Raw genomic sequence first — 18,715 nt, forward strand, 5'->3', positions numbered from 1 at the left:
GCAATGTACCTTCCTTTCCTAAAGACTTCTGAGCACTTGATAAGCTATAGATAGTACCAGTCAGCTCTGGGGTAGAGTACACTAACATAACAGTACTGGAGATGGATTTTGATCAAAGAGGCAATGAAACACCTTACTCTTATGGAAAGTACCATGGAATATGTAATGTCTATGCAGAATCAACATAACAGCCATTTGGTGTAAACAATATAGATATCATTGTATCTACCTAAGAAAGATGCAAGGATAAGAAGATCATGCTCCAATTTAATACTGTGGTTATTAGCAATCTAACAATTTCATCTGAATGGGATCCCAGAGGATGTGAAGGGAGTAAGGGAGCAGTTTAGCTGCAGTACATTGGACCCTGTGAAGCTTAGAGTTGTATATAGGACGACCAAAGAAGGAGTTTGCAATATCAAGGGAAGAGATAATAAAAGCATGGCTAAAGAATATAGCAGAAGCAGGGTCACTATAAGGTTGACTTCAGAGGGGTAAGAAGTGGGTTGCTCCCACAAAAGCTCATGATACCATCTACATATTTTAATAGTCTTTAAGGTGCTACTAGTCTATTTGTTGTTACTTAAGTTTTATAACGATGACATCTGGCTATATCCTGGAGTGAGATGCAAGCTTAAAGCTAAGAGAAGGATAGGAGGCAAAAGCTGTGTGCAGGTTTTTCTATTTGTCAGAAGAAATACAGGGCCAAATCCTTAGTTGGTGCATAATGGCCTAGCTCCATTGAAATCACCAATTGACACTAACTGAGAATCTAACCTATTGATTCAAAGCAGACATTCTACATACATGGTTTGTTCCCAAACAATTAAACAAACAAAACTTTGTTTCCAAGACCAGCTGAGATTGCTAAGTGACAACTCAAAGTTATATGGCCCATAAATTACAGAATCTAAGCTGCTGGACTCCCCCCAGCAGACCAGGGACACCCGAGCAAAGCCGCCGTCTCTCTCTGGTATTTATCCCTCTGAGGGTACGTCTACACTACAGAGTTAGTTCGAACTAACTTAGTTCGAATTAGTTAATTCGAACTAAGCTAATTCGAACTAACGCGTCTAGAACTAAAAACTAGTTCGAATTAGCATTTTGCTAATTCGAACTAGCAAGTCCACATTGAGTGGACCCTGAACAGGGCTTAAGGATGGCCGGAAGCAGTGCCGGCAGGGCATCAGAGGAGGACTTAGAGCGTGGAGATGCTGTCTCAGGCTAGCCGAGGGCTGCGCTTAAAGGGACCCGACCCCCACCCTGGACAGACAGTTCTCAGGGGTGCCCCGCTTGAAAAGCAGTCCTGGCTTGGAGTGCCCGGAGTGCCCACACTGGGCACATCATAGCACTCGGCCATCAGACCGGCTGCACTTGCCGCAGGCTGCCATCTGGGGAGAGGGGGCAATTGGGGGGCTACAGGAGAGCTTCCACCCCCAGAAGCCCGCAGAGCCAGCCCAGTCCTCCCCATCGGGGGCTCGTACCCCATTCCTCCCTCCCCTCCTTCCACTTACCCCTCCCTAGCCCCTTTTCTTGATGTACAAAATAAAGGACAATTGTGGTCAAAAATGGAATCTGTCTTTATTGAACAAAACTGGGGGTGACTGGGAAAAGAAGGTGGGAGAGGGGAAGAGAGAGGCTGGGAGAGGGGAGGGCAACTACAATGATCAGGGGTTGGGAACAGGTCCCATATGAAGAGAGGCTAAAGAGACTGGGACTTCTGAGCTTAGAAAAGAGGAAATGGAGGGGTACAGGATAGAGGTCTCTAAAAGCAGGACTTGGGTGGAGAGGGTGCATACAGAAAAGTTCTTCATTAGTTCCCATAAAGAAGGACTAGAGGACACCAAAGGAAAGGAATGGGTAGCAGGCTTCAAACTAGTAAGAGAAAGTTGTTCTTCACAAAGCAAAGAGACAACCTGTGGAACTCCTTGCTGCAGGAGGCTGTGAAGGCTAGAACTGGAACAGAGTTTAAAGGGAACTGAGATCAAGTCATGGAGGTTGGGTCCATGGAGTGGTATTAGCCAGGGGGTAGGAGTGGTGTCCCTGCCCAAGGTTTGTAGAAGGCTGGAGAGGGATGGCACAAGACAAATGGCTTGGTCACTGTCTTCGGTCCATCCCCTTCAGGGTCCCTAGGGTTGGCCGCTGTCGGCAGACAGGCTACTGGGCTAGATGGACCTTTGGTCTGACCCAGTACGGCCATTGTAAGCTCAGGGCTCAAGGTCGGGGGTCTCAGTGGACCACCTTGATTTTCATGCACACCTGCTCCTGGGTGGCCAGGCTGGCAGCTCTCCTGCCCTAGACGGCCACTTTCCTGTGCCTAGTGCGGAGGTCGTGGACGAGGTCCACGATGTCCGCACTAGCCCAGGCGGGTGCCCGCCTCTTGCGGTCCCGGGCAAGCTCCCGGAAGCCGCCAGCCTGGTCCCGGGAAGACGGGGAGGGCTGGGGGGCATCGGGTGGATGGCTCGAGCCGTGCTAGGTGCAGGGTCTGCTGGCTGGGTGCTGGCAGGCTTGCACCTGGCACGGGCACCGTAGCCAGCCCGTGCCCCTTTAAGGGGTCCGGGGCCGGGAGGGGGGCAGTAGAGTTTCCCTGGTGTTGGCCAGAGTGGCCACCAGGGAAAGCTGGGGAGGGCTAGCCTCCCACTAGTTCGAATTAAGGATCTAAACACCCCTTAATTCAAACTAGTAAATTCGAACTAGGCTTAATCCTCGTGGAATGAGGATTACCTAGTTCGAACTAAGCGCTCCGTTAGTTCGAATTAAATTCAAACTAACGGAGCGCTGGTGTAGCGCCTATGAAAGTTAGTTCGAACTAATGTCCGTTAGTTCGAACTAACTTTGTAGTGTAGACATACCCTAATATATTTAAAAAGTGCAATCATGTCCCCCCTCAGCCTTCTTTTAGTTAAAGTAAACAAGCCAAGCTCCTTGAGTCTCCTCTCATATGACAGGTTTTCCATTCCTCGGATCATCCTAGTGGCCCTTCTTTGTACCTGTTCCAGTTTGAATTCATCCTTCTTAAACATGGGAGACCAGAACTGCACACAGTATTCCAAATGGGGTCTCACCAATGCCTTGTGTAATGGCACTAACTCCTCCTTATCCCTACTGGAAATACCTCGCCTAATACATCCCAAGATCGTATTAGCCTTTTTCACGGCCATGTCACAATGGCGGCTCATAGTCATTCTATAATCAACCAGGACTCCGAGGTCCTTCTCCTCCTCCGTTACTTCCAACTGATGTGTCCCCAGCTTATAACTAAAATTCTTGTTATTAATCCCTAAATGCATAACCTTACACTTCTCACTATTAAATTTCATCCTATTGCTATCACTCCAATTTACAAGATCATCCAGATCTTCCTGTATGATATCCCGATCCTTTTCTGAATTGGCAATAGCTCCCAACTTTGTGTCATCTGCAAATTTTATTAGGACACTTGCACTTTTGGTGCCAAGATCAGCAATAAAAAGATTAAATAAAATTGGCCCCAAAACTGATCCCTGAGGAACTCCGCTAGTAACCTTCCTCCAACCTGACAGTTCACCTTTCAGTATGACCCGCTGTAGTCTCCCCTTTAACCAGTTGCTTATCCACCTCTCAACTTTCATATTAATCCCTATCTTTTCCAATTTAACCAATAATTCCCCATGTGGTACTGTATCAAATGCCTTACTAAAGTCAAGGTAGATTAGATCCACAGCATTTCCTTTATCAAAAAAATCTGTTACTTTCTCAAAAAAGGAGATCAGGTTGGTTTGGCACGATCTACCTTTTGTAAAACCATGTTGTAATTTGTCCCAATTGCCATTAGCCTCAATGTCTCTAACTACTTTCTCCTTCAAAATTTTTTCCAGGATCTTACATACTACAGATGTCAAACTAGCGGCCTATAGTTACCCGGGTCGCTTTTTTTCCCTTTCTTAAAAATTGGAACTATATTAGCAATTCTCCAGTCAAATGGTACAACCCCTAAGTTTAGAGATTTATTAAAAATTTTTGCTAATGGACTTGCAAGTTCATGTGCCAGTTCCTTTAATATTCTTGGATGAAGACCATCTGGGCCCCCCGATTTACTCCCATTAAGCTGTTCAAGTTTGGCTTTCACCTCGGATATGGTAATATCTACCTCCTTATCCTCAGTCCCATTTGTTAACTTACCATTATCCCTAAGATCTTCATTATCCTCATTAAAGACTGAAGCAAAGTATTTGTTCAAATATTGGGCCATTCCTAGGTTATGCTTAACCTCCACTCCATCCGTAGTAATTAGTGGTCCTACTTCTTCTTTTTTTGTTTTTTTCCTATTTATATGGCTATAAAACCTTTTACTATTGGTTTTAATTCCCTTTGCAAGGTCCAACTCTACCTGACTTTTAGCCTTTCTCACTTTATCCCTACATGCTCTAACCTCAATAAGGTAGCTTTCTTTACTGATCCCTCCCATTTTCCACTCCTTATATGCTTTCTGCTTTTTCTTAATCACCTCTCTGAGATGCTTGCTCATCCAGCTTGGTCTAACACACCTGCCTATAAATTTTTTCCCTTTTCTAGGGATACAGGCTTCTGACAGCTTCTGCAACTTTAACTTAAAATAATTCCAGGCCTCCTCCATATTTTTTTTAATGAATACTGTTACAATGGAAATATCAGTTAATGTATTTATTGACAGTGGAAATATTTTCATTATGTATTTATATTGGCTATTTACAGTAGATGGAATTTAATAGGAAATGCATAACATTACTGATTTATAATAAAACTGCAGGTGAACTTACGTTTGAGACTACTTACTACAACATCATCATTCCTCATGCTTCTTGATTTTTCTCTCTACAGATGCTGTTATTTACTCTGTAATTGTATTATTTACTGTAACTCCTTTGGAAATAGATTTCATGGAAGATGCTAAACAAAGTTAAATTGTACTGTATATTGTCTTTTGAATATCCAAACAAACCAGATGGAGACATGTTTATTCAGTTTTTCTTCTATCCTTGTGGGCTTGTTTCTCCTTTATATTACAGCCACTTTACATCTCTCTAGCAATGTAAAGAGACTTGTAAGTAAAGGTAATTAATATGAGAATCAGACCCTTATGTCTCCAAGTTCTTGTCTTCCTCATATTCTTTCCCATTAACTTTATTTTAGCCTTACTGTCTTCAAACAGTATTGCTGGCTAGCACATGTATACAGAGAATTGGATGCAGGGGCAGATGACAGTTTTGCGGGGCCCTGGGCAGCGTAATTCCGGGGGGCCTCCCTTTGCCACGGCGCATGCGCAGTGATGCCATGCGCATGTGCAGTGGCGCCACCGCACATGCGTGGGGCTTTCTGAAGCGCGGGGCCCGGGGTGGCCGCCCCGTTCGCCCTGCCCTATATCCGCCCCTGATTGGATGTATAGAGGATTGTGGCCTGTATTTCTTCTGGCATAGAAGCTTGTTTACCTATTAACTTTTTTCTCTTCCCCTGGATAAAGAGTTAAAAAACTACAAGCAAGAGCCATCACATCTACTATCCTGTTTGGTTTGGGTTTTTAACCCTAGCAACTAACAATATACTGTCCAGCTATGTCTAGACTGGCATGATTTTTTGGAAATGTTTTTAACGGAAAAGTTTTCCATTAAAAGCATTTGCGGAAAAGAGTGTTTAGATTGGCACGGACGCTTTTCCGCAAAAAAGCCCCGATTGCCATTTTCGTGATCAGGGCTTTTTTGCGCAAAACAAATCTGAGCTGTCTACACTGGCCCTTTTGCGCAAAAACTTTGCCCGAACGGGAGCAGCATAGTATTTCCGCAAGAAGCACTGATTTCAGACAGTAGGAAGTCAGTGTTCTTGCGGAAATTCAAGCGGCCAGTGTAGACAGCTGGCAAGTTTTTTCTGCTTTTGCGGAAAATCATGCCAGTCTAGATGCAGCCTCCCTGTCTTTGTCTAAGCACGATCATTTCTATGCAAAGGATTGTTTTTAATATTGTAGAATGGAAGCTGATCATAATATTTATTGTGCCTATGGCCATCTGACAAGATCAATTTCAATTGATATTGTTTATGTCTACACAATGGAAATCTGTTTGTTCACACTGACAGCACAAATACCATGCACATAAATTTTGTACTCAGAGTTTCAAGCAGCTTTTTGTGGATGCACAGTTCTTACATAATTTTATAAAGTTTTATGTTAACAATTTGATCTGTCTTTTCCTTCTTTTAAATTTCTGAGGCTTCCTTCCAGATGTGTTTCTGCCTGCCTGACCCTGCTGTCAATATGTGTTAATTTCATGGCCATTTTTTCATGTGCATTTAGAAACAGGGAAAAATAAATTCAAAGTCAAGAATGAGCTTACTGCTTCTGACAGAGGGAACAAAGTTATTAATCATCATCACTATTATCACAATCCTTCTGTATCTTCCTTCATCTGATAGTATCAATATGCTTTACAGTCATTAATCCTCAAAACATTCTGGTGAGGCAGAGGAGCAATACACCCCATTTTAGGCTATATTTAGACTGCAGGCTTCTTTCGGAAGAAGTTTTCTGGAAGAGATCTTCCAAAAAAACTTTTTCCAAAAAAGAGCCTCTGCACAGAAAAAGTGCTTTTTTGAAAGCTAGCATCCACACTGAATGGACACTATCTCGCATGTAAGCTGTGATTACTATGGACAGAGTTGCCACCTGGGTGCCTGCGCTTTTTCCTCTTTCCTCTTCTTTTGAAAGAACTCCCTCTTCCCCATCCACACATGCCTTTTTCCAAAAGAACTCTTTTGGAAAAAGGCTTCTTCCTCATAGAAAGAGGTTTACCAATGTCGGAAAAACCCCTCTGTTCTTTCCATTTTTTTTTCAAAAAACACAATTGCAGTGTGAACGTAAGAGAAGTTTTTCTGAATAAACAGCTGTTTTTCCGAAAAAACTCTGCAGTGTAGACATACCCTTACAGATGAGAGCACGGGGTGCACAAAAAGACTGAATGACCAAAGTTAGACAGTGGTACCAATGGGACTGGAACACAGAAGTCCAGACTGCAGGTCCCACACTTTAACCAATCTACCTCTCAGTAACCAGCAGAGAGATGAGACAAACATTTTGCCCATCAAGAAGGCTTTAGTCTTTGAAATAATCAAGAATAGGAAAACTTAAAAACAATGAAGGTTCATCTAGACTACACTCATAGCTCGAAATAAGCTATGCAATTTGAGCTATGTAAATTGCGTAGCTTATTTTGCATTAATTTTAAAATAGCTTATTTCAAAATTTGATGCTGTCTACTCAGCACCAAAGTTCGAAATAGAACACTATTCTGAAACATCCCTTACTCCTTGTGGATCAAGGGAGATCTGAATGGCAAGCTCATTATATTTCTAAATAATGGTCTTGCTGAAAAGATGTAGAATAGCTATTTTGGATATTAGAAGTATCCTGAAATAGTTCTGCACTGTAGATGTAGCCTGAGTGGTCCTGTAGAGACTAACAAAAATGTATAGATAGTATCATGAGCTTTTGTGGACACAACCCACTTTTTCAGGGACTACAGAACCACTCATTGTTTTTTAAGTTTTTTTTTTAAGTTTTATGACTAACACAGCTACCCTCCAAGAATAGGAAGTTTGTTGTAGCTAGGAAGTGAGATTATTTAGTTCAGTTTAAGCATCTATCCAAAGGTCTAGCATTATTGATTACATAATTTTAAATAAGACAGATGAGTGTCTTATGAAACTCAGTCTTAAAAAAAATAATCTAAATATTTAAACTAGATGAAACGTGTCTTCCTTTACCAAGAAAGGTGGAAAGAGGCTGCTTGCTTTTTTATAGTGGCCCCTATCAGACAGCTAAAGATTTGCTGGCCAAGAGAAAATGAAGAGACAAGAACTAATTGAAAGGATGGAGAGGTGTCAATTTAGAATGGACTAAAAGTTGCACCTAATACTGCTGAATTCATTAATGCTTGTGAGAAGGCATGAACCTCATCTCTTTCTTAATGGCCTGAACTCACCCCCAGAACAATGATGGACATTAATGTTAGCACAGTAGCATACTGACCCCTTTCCTCCTGCACCAAACTCATTCAACAAAATTTTTAATATACTACCTATTAAATGCCTAGTACCTCTGGTGTAGCATTAATTCTGTGATGCAAAACCAAGTAGCCCTTGTAAAAGGACTAGGGCTATGGATCTCCAGCCTTTTCTCATGGTTCATTCTGACTGTCACGTCCAGACTACAGGCTTTTATCAACAGAGACTTTGTCAACAGATACTGTCGACAAAGCCTCTGTCTACAAAGAGCATCTAGACAACATCCAATTCTGTCCACAAAGCAAGCTGCTTTTTCGACAGGGAGTCTAGACGCTCTCTTTTGAAAAAGCACAGTGTGGATGCAATAGCACCTTTTGTTGACAGAACTCTGTTGACAAAAGGCGTTATTCCTCGTAGAATGAGGTTTACCACCGTCAACAAAACTTCTGCGTTCTGTCGAGTTACAGTTGACAGAACTCAGCGGTAGTGTAGACGCAGGTATAGTTTTGTCGACAAAAACCCACTTTTGTTGACAGAACCCTGTAGTCTAGACACACACTCAGACATTTGGCAAGAAAGAGTTTTGCCAGTCCTGGAGAATGCATGGCCGCAGTTCAGCTATCCGGTTGAGAGATGATGCTGTTGGGAAGAGAACACTGTAAGTCCGGACCACTGTTTCCTATCATTGCACTGACAAATGTAAGAAGAGTGCTGTAAAATGTGTGTCTCTGAGTCTATGAAGCGTTCTTCCCCATTCGTTCACTCCGGCCATTGACTTAACAGTTTTCAAGATCTTCATTTCAAGCTGTAACCAACTGGACCCCAGAACCTGGCTAACAAATATGTTGCAATGTCACTGCCCTCTAGTGGATAAAATATGCTAAACCTACTGTAGTACAGCAAAATATCTGAAGATGTTTATCTAGTTGGCTGCGTCTAGACTGGCATGATTCTGCGGAAATACTTTTAACGGAAAAGTTTTTCTATTAAAAGTATTTCTGCAAAACAGTGTCTCGATTGGCATGGATGCTTTTGCACAAAAGTGCTTTTGCGCAAAAGCATCCGTGCCCAGTATAGATGCGCTTTTGTGCAAGAAAGCTCCGATGGCTATTTTAGCCATCGGGCTTTCTTGGGCAAAAAATTAAGGTGCCTGTCTACACTGGCCCTCTTGTGCAAGTATTCTTGCGCAAGAGGGCTTATCCCTGAGTGGGAGCATCAAAGTATTTGCGCAAGCACTGAATTCTTACATTAGAACATCAGTGCTCTTGCGCAAATTCAAGCAGCCAGTGTAGACAGGTAGCGAGTTTTTGCGCAAAAGTGGACTCTTTTGCGCAAAATCTTGCCAGTCTAGACATACTCGTTCAGTCAGTGGTTTTCAACCTGTGGTCTATGGCTCCCTGGGGGTTAGAAGACTATGAACATGTCTGTTTCAAAATAACATGCACAGCCTCCACACTACCAATCCTATTATTTCAAAATAAGGGGCTGGTTATTTCAAATGGTGCACCTACACTACAGGGCTTATCTCAAAATAAGCTACACAAATTGAACTATGCCAATTGCAAAACTAATTTTGAAATAACTTATTTCAAAATAGAGAGTGTCTACACCACAATCATTTTGAAACAGAGCATTCTTCTTCTGACTTCCCTTATTCCTCATACCATGAGGGTTATAGGAGGCGGAGTAAGAAGTCCTCCAGATTGACAGTATTTTGACACTATTTTGAAATAATTGCCTGCTGTGTAAATAGAATCATAGAATACTAGGACTGGAAGGGACCTCGAGAGGTCATCAAGTCCAGTCTCCTGCCCTCATGGCAGAACCAAATACTGTCTAGACCATCCCTGATAGACATTTATCTAACCTACTCTTAAATATCTCTACAGATGGAGATTCCACAACCTCCCTGGGCAATTTATTCCAGCGTTTGACCACTCTGACAGTTAGGAACTTTTTCCTAATGTCCAGCCTAAACCTCCCTTGCTGCAGTTTAAGCCCATTGCTTCTTGTTCTATCCTCTGAGGCCAAGATGAACAAGTTTTTTCCCTCCTCCTTATGCCACTGTTTTAGATACCTGAAAACTGCTAGCATGTCCCCCCTCAATCTTCTGTTTTCTAAACTAAACAAACCCAGTTCTTTCAGCCTTCCCTCATAGGTCATGTCCTCTAGACCTTTAATCATTCTTGTTGCTCTTCTCTGGACCCTCTCCAATTTCTCCACATCTTTCTTGAAATGTGGTGCTCAGAACTGGACACAATGCTCCAACTGAGGCCTAACCAGCACAGAGTAGAGTGGAAGAATGACTTCTCATGTCTTGCTCACAACACACCTGTTAATGCATCCCAGAATCATGTTTGCTTTTTTTGCAACAGCATCACACTGCTGACTCATATTCAGCTTGTGGTCCACTAGAACCCTAAATCCCTTTCTGCCGTACTCCTTCCTAGATAGTCACTTCCCATTCTGTATGTGTGAAACTGATTGTTCCTTCCTAAGTGGAGCACTTTGCATTTGTCTTTTTTAAACTTCATCCTGTTTACCTCAGACCATTTCTCCAATTTGTCCAGATCATTTTGAATTATGACCCTGTCCTCCAGAGCAGTAGCAGCCCCTCCCAGCTTGGTATCATCTGCAAACTTAATAAGCGTATTTTCTATACCAATATCTACATCGTTGATGAAGATATTGAACAGAGCCAGTCCCAAAACAGACCCCTGCGGAACCCCACTTGTTATGCCTTTCCAGCAAGATTGTGAACCATTAATAACTACTCTCTGAGTACGGTTATCCAGTCAGTTATGCACCCACCTTATAGTAGTCCCATTTAAGTTGTATTTACCTAGTTTATTGATAAGAATATCATGCGAGACCGTATCAAACGCCTTACTAAAGTCTAGGTATACCACATCCACCGCTTCTCCCTTATCCACAAGACTCGTTATCCTATCAAAGAAAGCTATCATATTGGTTTGACATGATTTGTTCTTTACAAATCCATGCTGGCTGTTCCTTATCACCTTGCCACCTTCCAAGTGTTTACAGATGATTTCCTTAATTACTTGCTCCATTATCTTTCCTGGCACAGAAGTTAAACTAACTGGTCTGTAGTTTCCTGGGTTGTTCTTATTTCCCTTTTTATAAATGGGCACTATATTTGCCCTTTTCCAGTCTTCTGGAATCTCTCCTGTCTCCCATGATTTTCCAAAGATGATAGCTAGAGGCTCAGATACCTCCTCTATCAGCTTCTTGAGTGTTCTAGGATGCATTTCATCAGGCCCTGGTGACTTGCAGGCATCTAACTTTTCTAGGTGATTTTTAACTTGTTCTTTTTTTATTTTATCTTCTAAACCTACCCCCTTCCCACTAGCCTTCACTATATTAGGTATTCCTTCAAACTTCTCAGTGAAGACCGAAACAAAGAAGTCATCAAGCATCTCTGCCATTTCTAAGTTTCCTGTTACTGTTTCTCCCTCCTCACTGACCAGTGGGCCTAACCTGTCCTTGGTCTTCCTCTTGCTTCTAATGTATTTATAAAAAGTCTTCTTGTTTCCCTTTATTCCCTATACTCTATTCCAAAATTTTTAGGGGTCCACAAATGAATAAAGCTTGAAACCACCTGGCTTAGTGTATTGCATGGATCAGAGGCTCTCAATCTTTCCAGATTACTGTATGCCTTTCAGGAGTCTGATTTGTCTTGTGCACCTTCAAGTTACATCTCACTTAAAAACTACTTGTTTATAGAATCAGGCATAAAAATACAAGAAAGTTGCAGCACATTATTACTGAAAAATTGCTGACTTTCTCATTGTTACCATGTAAAAATAAAACAAATCAATTGGAATACAAATATTATACATATATTTTAGTGTATAGCAGGGGTAGGCAAAAGGGCCTCTGTGGGCTGGATCCAGCCCACCAAGGGGATGGATCCAGTCTGTGGAGGTCCTACGGTCCCCTGCACCCAGGCCAATCAGGGCATGGGGGTGGGGGAAGAGCACAGTTTCCTCTGCCCTGGCCCAGTCCTGTGAGGAGCACACAGCACTTAGAAATACCACATGCTCCAGGTGAGGGTGAGGAGACTTCATGCACTCCTGAGTAGAGGCTCACCAGACACAGCTGAGGGAGGAATTTACTACCCTATTTCAAGTTGCTGCCAGTGCCTCTCCGATTGCTACGTATGATGCAAAGACAATGCTTCACAGCTTATTTATTCAACTGATTTTTAAAGTGTCATCATGATATTTCAGATAATGTGTGCAAACCATCAAAGACAAGTCAGATCCTGAGGAATCTGCATGAAAATAGGGCTAAAAATTAAAAGCAGGAAGATGGAATGAAAACACTCCAGGCCAAATCGAGGCCATTAATTGATTCCTGAAAATATCCTCAGGGAAGGGCTTATATAGATAAGTTCATAAGAACATTAGAATGGCCATACTGGGTCAGACCAAAGGTTCATCTAGCCCAGTATCCTGTCTGCTGACAGTGGACAATACCAGATGCCCGAGAGGGAGAGAACACAACCGGTAATCCTCACATGATCCCTCCCCTGTCACCCATTTCCAGACAAACAAAGGCTAGGGACACCATTCCTACTCATCCTGGCTAATAGCTATTGATGGACCTAACCTCCATGAATCTATCTAGCTCTTTTTTGAACCCTAAAAGTCCCTGAACTGAGATGCCACTGGCCCTAGCCCAGTTCAGCTGGAAGGGGAGGAATGCTTGTCAAGGAATGCTTGTCAGCTCAAATTACTGGTTCAAGGCAGCGTTTCCTATTGACACAAAGCAACTAGTATGAATACAAGAAATTAAAAAGGAGGGAGGGGGGGTTGTTTAACTTGTCATCTGGGCCTGTTCAGTGTTGTCACAGGTGGGTTGTGACAGGTCAAGTAGGGCACATATCACAGTGACAGGAAACTAGATAAGTACCTAGATAGATAGAGTTTAGTGACTTGCCTGGGGGCACAGTTGCTTAGTACATTAGGCATTGGCTGTAGAATCAAGAGACCTGTATTGTGATCTTGGGTCTGACAATTTACTATTTGTTAGAACTTTTCACCAATATTTGTCTTGTATTCATAGACTCATAGACTTTAAGGTCAGAAGGGACCATTATGATCATCCAGTAGTTTGATCTCCTGCACACATATGCCTTCGATGCACAGTCATAGTGTGTGCCTTGTCAGTGTGCTTGAAATGAGACAGAACTAAGCTCGGGCCATTACCAACTAACTTAGCCAGTACTATTCAAGACTTTAATTGACATGTCAATGCTATTTATTTAAAATCTAGAACACCGTTCCCCAGAACCTAAGTTGCAGGTGAAGAGCACTCAGCACAATTCAGAGAGCATATCATGTGGGTTTATCTATTGCAAGTGCAACATAGAGCACCCCTAGGGCTGCTTAAGAATCCAACTGAGCATTCCAGCAACTAGGATAACAAGGAAGTAAGGTTATCCTGGCTCTGTCTACACGGCAAAGGTATCCCGGAAAAGCTCTGCCATGTCCAAGGAACATGTCTGCTTTTCCTAAAAAAAAAAATTAGGAAAAGCAAACGCATTTTTTAGGCATCCCTGTAAACCTTGTTCTACAAGAAAGAAGGGATGTTCTGAAAGAGGGGTTTTTCCTGACATTTGGCCCTGTGTAGACGGGCCAAGTGTCAGAAAAGCTTCTTTCGGAAGAAAAGCAGGAAAAGATACACAAATGTTTTACTTTTCCCTGCAGTGTAGACATAGCCCCTGGCTTTCCTCTTTGGCAGCTTGACATTTGTCAAGGATTCCCCCTATACTGGGAGTAGTCCTCTGTACCCTATGTAAGACTGTTTTACATCTTTGAGCTGGCAGACAAAGAGATGCTGCTCTTGAATATACAGAACATGTAGTAAAAGCATTAGTAAATATTCTTTAGTGCAAAGGGCCCATTTCTAAGGGTTATTTGGACATAGGTTAGTATAATACCTGAGGAAAGTGGGAAAGGCTGCTGCATGCCATTTTTGTGGCTCCCTGAATCTGGTATTTTGGCCCCCGCTGCAAATTATAGAAAACTCAAACTCAAAGCTGATCTTATTTGCACTCAGCAGCAAACAATACAAAGGGGAATTGCTAGAATCTCTGACACACTACACATGCTGGGATGCAAACGGTTGACATAGAGGTGGCTATGTCAGCTCTGTGCTAAGTTGAAATTCCTCCAGGCCTCACGTGGCTAGATAAGCCACTGTATAACCCCTTGCACCACCAGAGCTGCACACACAAAGGGACCAGAGCACAGTCAAAGAGCAGGCCCATGGTTTGCCAGCCACAAATTAGAAAGATGCAACTGCATTTCCATAGCTTAGTGTCACAACTCTTATGTCAAATTAGTCATTTAAAATATTGTTGTTTTACCACAGGAAATTGAAAATATGTATTTGACATATATGAAGACTGTTTTAACTTGCATTCTGATTATTCCAGATGCTCTCCAGATGTCTGAGGGATATACAGTTTGAAATTGCAGAATGTGTTGGCTTTAACAAGTCCCAACTTCAGAGCAATCAAAGAACTAAGAACTTTGTATTCATTTTGATTTTCCTTTTATAGGTAACTTCATTTATCAGGAAACAAAGCTTACTTACATATCAGTCAGATAAAATGATTTGTTCCTATTTATTTATTTCTACACAGAAAATGCTCTTGAAGAAGTCAGTTCCTTTCCCCATGGCTTCCCACTCTGTTCTGTTGAAGTTTGTATGCTGCACTCATCACTACACAATCTAAGCACTCCTGGCACTACCCAATAAGCAGTGGAAATTGTGTTGTCCCTTTGTGCAGCGGCTGGGGCCTACTGAGGTCCTGCACAAAAGGTGTGCAAAATCTGCATATTTGGGGGCTATACTTTTCATGCATTTCTTCCACTGCAACAAACATGGGCATACTGGAGCGTGGAAGTTGATATGCAAATACACTGATCCATTAATCAACACTCCAATTCCTGTTACTCTGGGGAGGGTAGGCGTGACATAATCCTTCTACAGCAGAGGTAGAATGATTCTACTGCCCTTCTCTGGTGTGGGAAGAATATTCCATTCCTACCTCCAATACAGAAGAAATCTAACCTAACCTGTCCAGGGGTCTGGCCCAGAATTTGCTGTCTCCTCTCTGCAGAGAAGAGTGCAGATGGAAACAAGGGCACCATTTATGGGAGTTGGGGGGCAGCAGTAGCCCCCTCCCATGTTTGAACCCCGGGATTTCAGAATTGAAGTTTTCTTAAAGTGCATGTTCTGACTCCAGAAGCAGCTCTTAATTGCAACAGAATTTGAGCTGCTTGCTGCTTTGCCTTTGGGGCAGGGAGCTTGTTATAAAGAGAGGGAAGCAGGGTGATAAAGAATAACAAAAGGCTGGGTATTCCAGTAACTGAAAGAGCATTAGATCATCACGAAAATATTGCTGAGTACTCCACTTAAAAGATAGGAGAAAAGAGTAGGAATGAGTGTTGTGCTGCAGGGATCTGCATTTATATCACTGCTCTTAAACATCTCATGTTCTTGAAAAATGGGTAAACAATGACTAATTCAAAGGTGACTGCAGAGTTACACAGGGATCTCACAAAACTGGGTGACTGGGCAACACAAGAGCAGATGGAATTCAGTGTTGATAAGTGCAAAGTAATACACATGGAAAATATAATCTCAGCTATAGATACTAGGAGGCTGTGCCCCCTGCTCGCTATGCTTGCCAGCCCCCCTCTTGCTCTCTGCTTTCATGGCCAGAGAGTTTGTTAATCTTGCAGAGTCCAGCTGTGCTTTCCATAGCCCCAAGTCACTCACAACCTTCTCCACTCCTGCCCCACCCCACCCCTGGACTGTCTATATCTGAACACTTTTAGCCCATCCCACCTACTCGTGCCCTTCAATTGCCAGTCAGTCTCCCCATCCAATGCCTTTCCTGCTGTTGCCCAATCTGCCAATAACTCCGTTCCCTATCCTTGGTGTAGGCCTGATGCAGTTCTTTAATTTTCATTTGCACCTGGTCCAGTGTGTGTGTGTGGCCATTCTGGGCCAGGCTGGCGGCCATCTGACCATAAACATCCACAGTCCTGAGTCTGATGTGGAGATCCTGGAAGTTGGACTGCTCACCCAACACCTCAATGAAATCCAGTATCTCTGCACCGGTCCAGAATAGGGCACTTTTTCACCCCTGGAGCTTCCAGGGTGGCTGCTGGCATGCGTGCAGCCATAGGAGGCTTGGAGGGAGCACTGGGGTCTGTCGTGACAGCAGCGTAAGCTGTGCAAGGTGCTGCAGTGTGGCATGGGGCTAGCAGGAATGATATGGTGCCACAAGCCCTTTCCCTTCTTCCTGCAACTTTAAACCCTGCAGAAGAAGGGAAACTATAGAGTTTTGAGGGGTGTGAACAGAGTGGCCACTAGAACAGCTGTGAGATGCCCTTGAGGCCAATTATTTCAAAATAAGCACAGCTGACCCGTCCACAGTCACCCTATTTTGAAATAGCAATTTTTAAATAGGCATTACACTTCGTAGAATGAGGGGATATTATTCTGAAATAACAAGCGCATTATTTTGAAATAATTTCAAAATAACAGGCTTGCTGTGTGGATGCTCACCTTGTTATTTCAAAATAACAGGAGTTATTTATAGCTCAAGCTGGCTTTACAGTTCAAGCTGTAGAAGTACCTACACTAAGCTCCAGAGGTCCCTGGTTCAAACCTGCTTGTCGGTGATTAAAACTAGAGCGGGTGGGCAGGCAGGCGGGCGGGGGGTTCATCCAAGATTGCACCTGAGTCTCTGGAGCTTAAGATGTGCTTCTTTAGCTATGGGAAGTATGTAATCCACAGACCAAGTGGGTGTGGTTCATTGTCTCATGTAGCAGCTCTTAGCCCACTTAGAGAAGGGAGTGTGCCAGCTGACTTTACAACTCAAGCTGTAGAGGATCCTACATTAAGGTGCCAGGTTCATATCTGCCTGATGGAAGTTACACATCTATGGCAAGAAACCAGTGAATGAAGGATGAAAAGCTTGTCTAAAAACTGAAGTTGTGCTGTTTTAGTTTAAATCAGTTGAATTAACCCAGTGCAACTTTTATGTGTGGACTGTTTTATATTGATTTAAAATGGATTCTATAAGTTTTGCTTGCACATTTTATATAAATAAAATTTAAAGTGATAGAAGTCTATATACAATTGCACTGGCTTAAATAAGTTGGTATAAAATAACACTGTTGTTATATTGGTAACAACTTTGCAGACTAGCTTAAGGGAAAATCTTAACTGTGAATTTCCCTGTTCTTGTAAGAACTACCAAGATATTTAAGGTTACTTCAATATCATTTTTGCATGTTTCTATTTTATGAAGAATCCTTGAATTAAGGAAATATTTATATGAGAGTCTGAGACTTTTAGAATTTATATTATTTTCAACTTACATTACTATAGTGTATTAGACAATAGTACTTACAAAATTAAATTATTGTAGGATAGGAAAAATCACCATTCTATTCAGAAACACTAAACAGGTTGAAACTCTGCAGTCTGGCCCCCTCAGGACCTGACTGAATGTAGATCAGAGAATTTGCTGAATCATGGGAGATCAATATTTGTCTATCAGCATGCCGACACTTTCACTGCTTATTGGGCTCTTAAAAAACGGTTGGAGTAAATTAGAGCTAAATAATAGCACAGGACACTGAGAGCCAGGACTGATGGCTGTAAACAAACTTTATTGGACTGTGGGAAGGTTGGCCACACCCCTGATAAGCGGACATCCAGATAACTGAAATCATTCTGGACCACAGATGTTTCTGGCCCAGAAAGTGCTGGACTAGAGAGATTTAACGGCTGCATCTAGACTGGCATGATTTTGCAGAAATACTTTTAATGGAAAAGTTTTTCCGTTAAAAGTATTTCTGCAAAGGAGCGTCTAGATTGGCACGGATGCTTTTGCACAAAAATGCTTTTGTGCAAAAGCATCCATGCCCAATATAGACACGCTTTTGTGCAAGAAAGTTCCGATGGCCATTTTAGCCATCGGGCTTTCTTGCACAAAAAATTAAGGTGCCTGTCTACACTGGCCCTCTCGCGCAAGGATTCTCGCACGAGAGGGCTTATCCGTGAGCGGGAGCATCAAAGTATTTGCGCAAGAAGCACTGAAATCTTACATTAGAATATCAGTGCTCTTGCGCAAATTCAAGCGGCCAGTGTAGACAGCTCGCAAGTTTTTGTGCAAAAGCAGCCACTTTTACGCAAAATCTTGCCAGTCTAGATGCACCCAACCTGTATTTAGTTCATTGTGCTGGTGGAACTTAGTTTACATGAGTTCAAATTGTGAATTGGTTTGTACATGTCTGCCACAGCCCTCTATTGGATTTAAACATAACTGTTCAGCTGCATAAAATCTAATGTAAGGTGGCCCCTACTGAAACCATGGTCTTTTCATTTATTTTAGTGTGGCAGAAACTAATGTTTTGAGGAGAAACAATAACTTTAGTTTTGCATTATTCATTCCACATAGGAGACAGGTGGCAACAGGAACTGCTACGGAAATCAACTTAACAGGGCAGCTTTTATTGCTTTAGTTAGTATGGAGAAAATTAGCAGCAGAGGGGATTAAGAATGAAATTCTCTCTCACCAAAGAGCAGCTATTGTCCATCCCATTTTAACATTTTTCTCCACTTAAGCTCAACCTGGAGTCAGACCAGGGGT

Source organism: Pelodiscus sinensis, chromosome Z (assembly GCF_052426305.1).
Source record: "Pelodiscus sinensis isolate ZL-2025 chromosome Z, ASM5242630v1, whole genome shotgun sequence".
In the NCBI taxonomy this organism is placed as follows: domain Eukaryota; kingdom Metazoa; phylum Chordata; order Testudines; family Trionychidae; genus Pelodiscus; species Pelodiscus sinensis.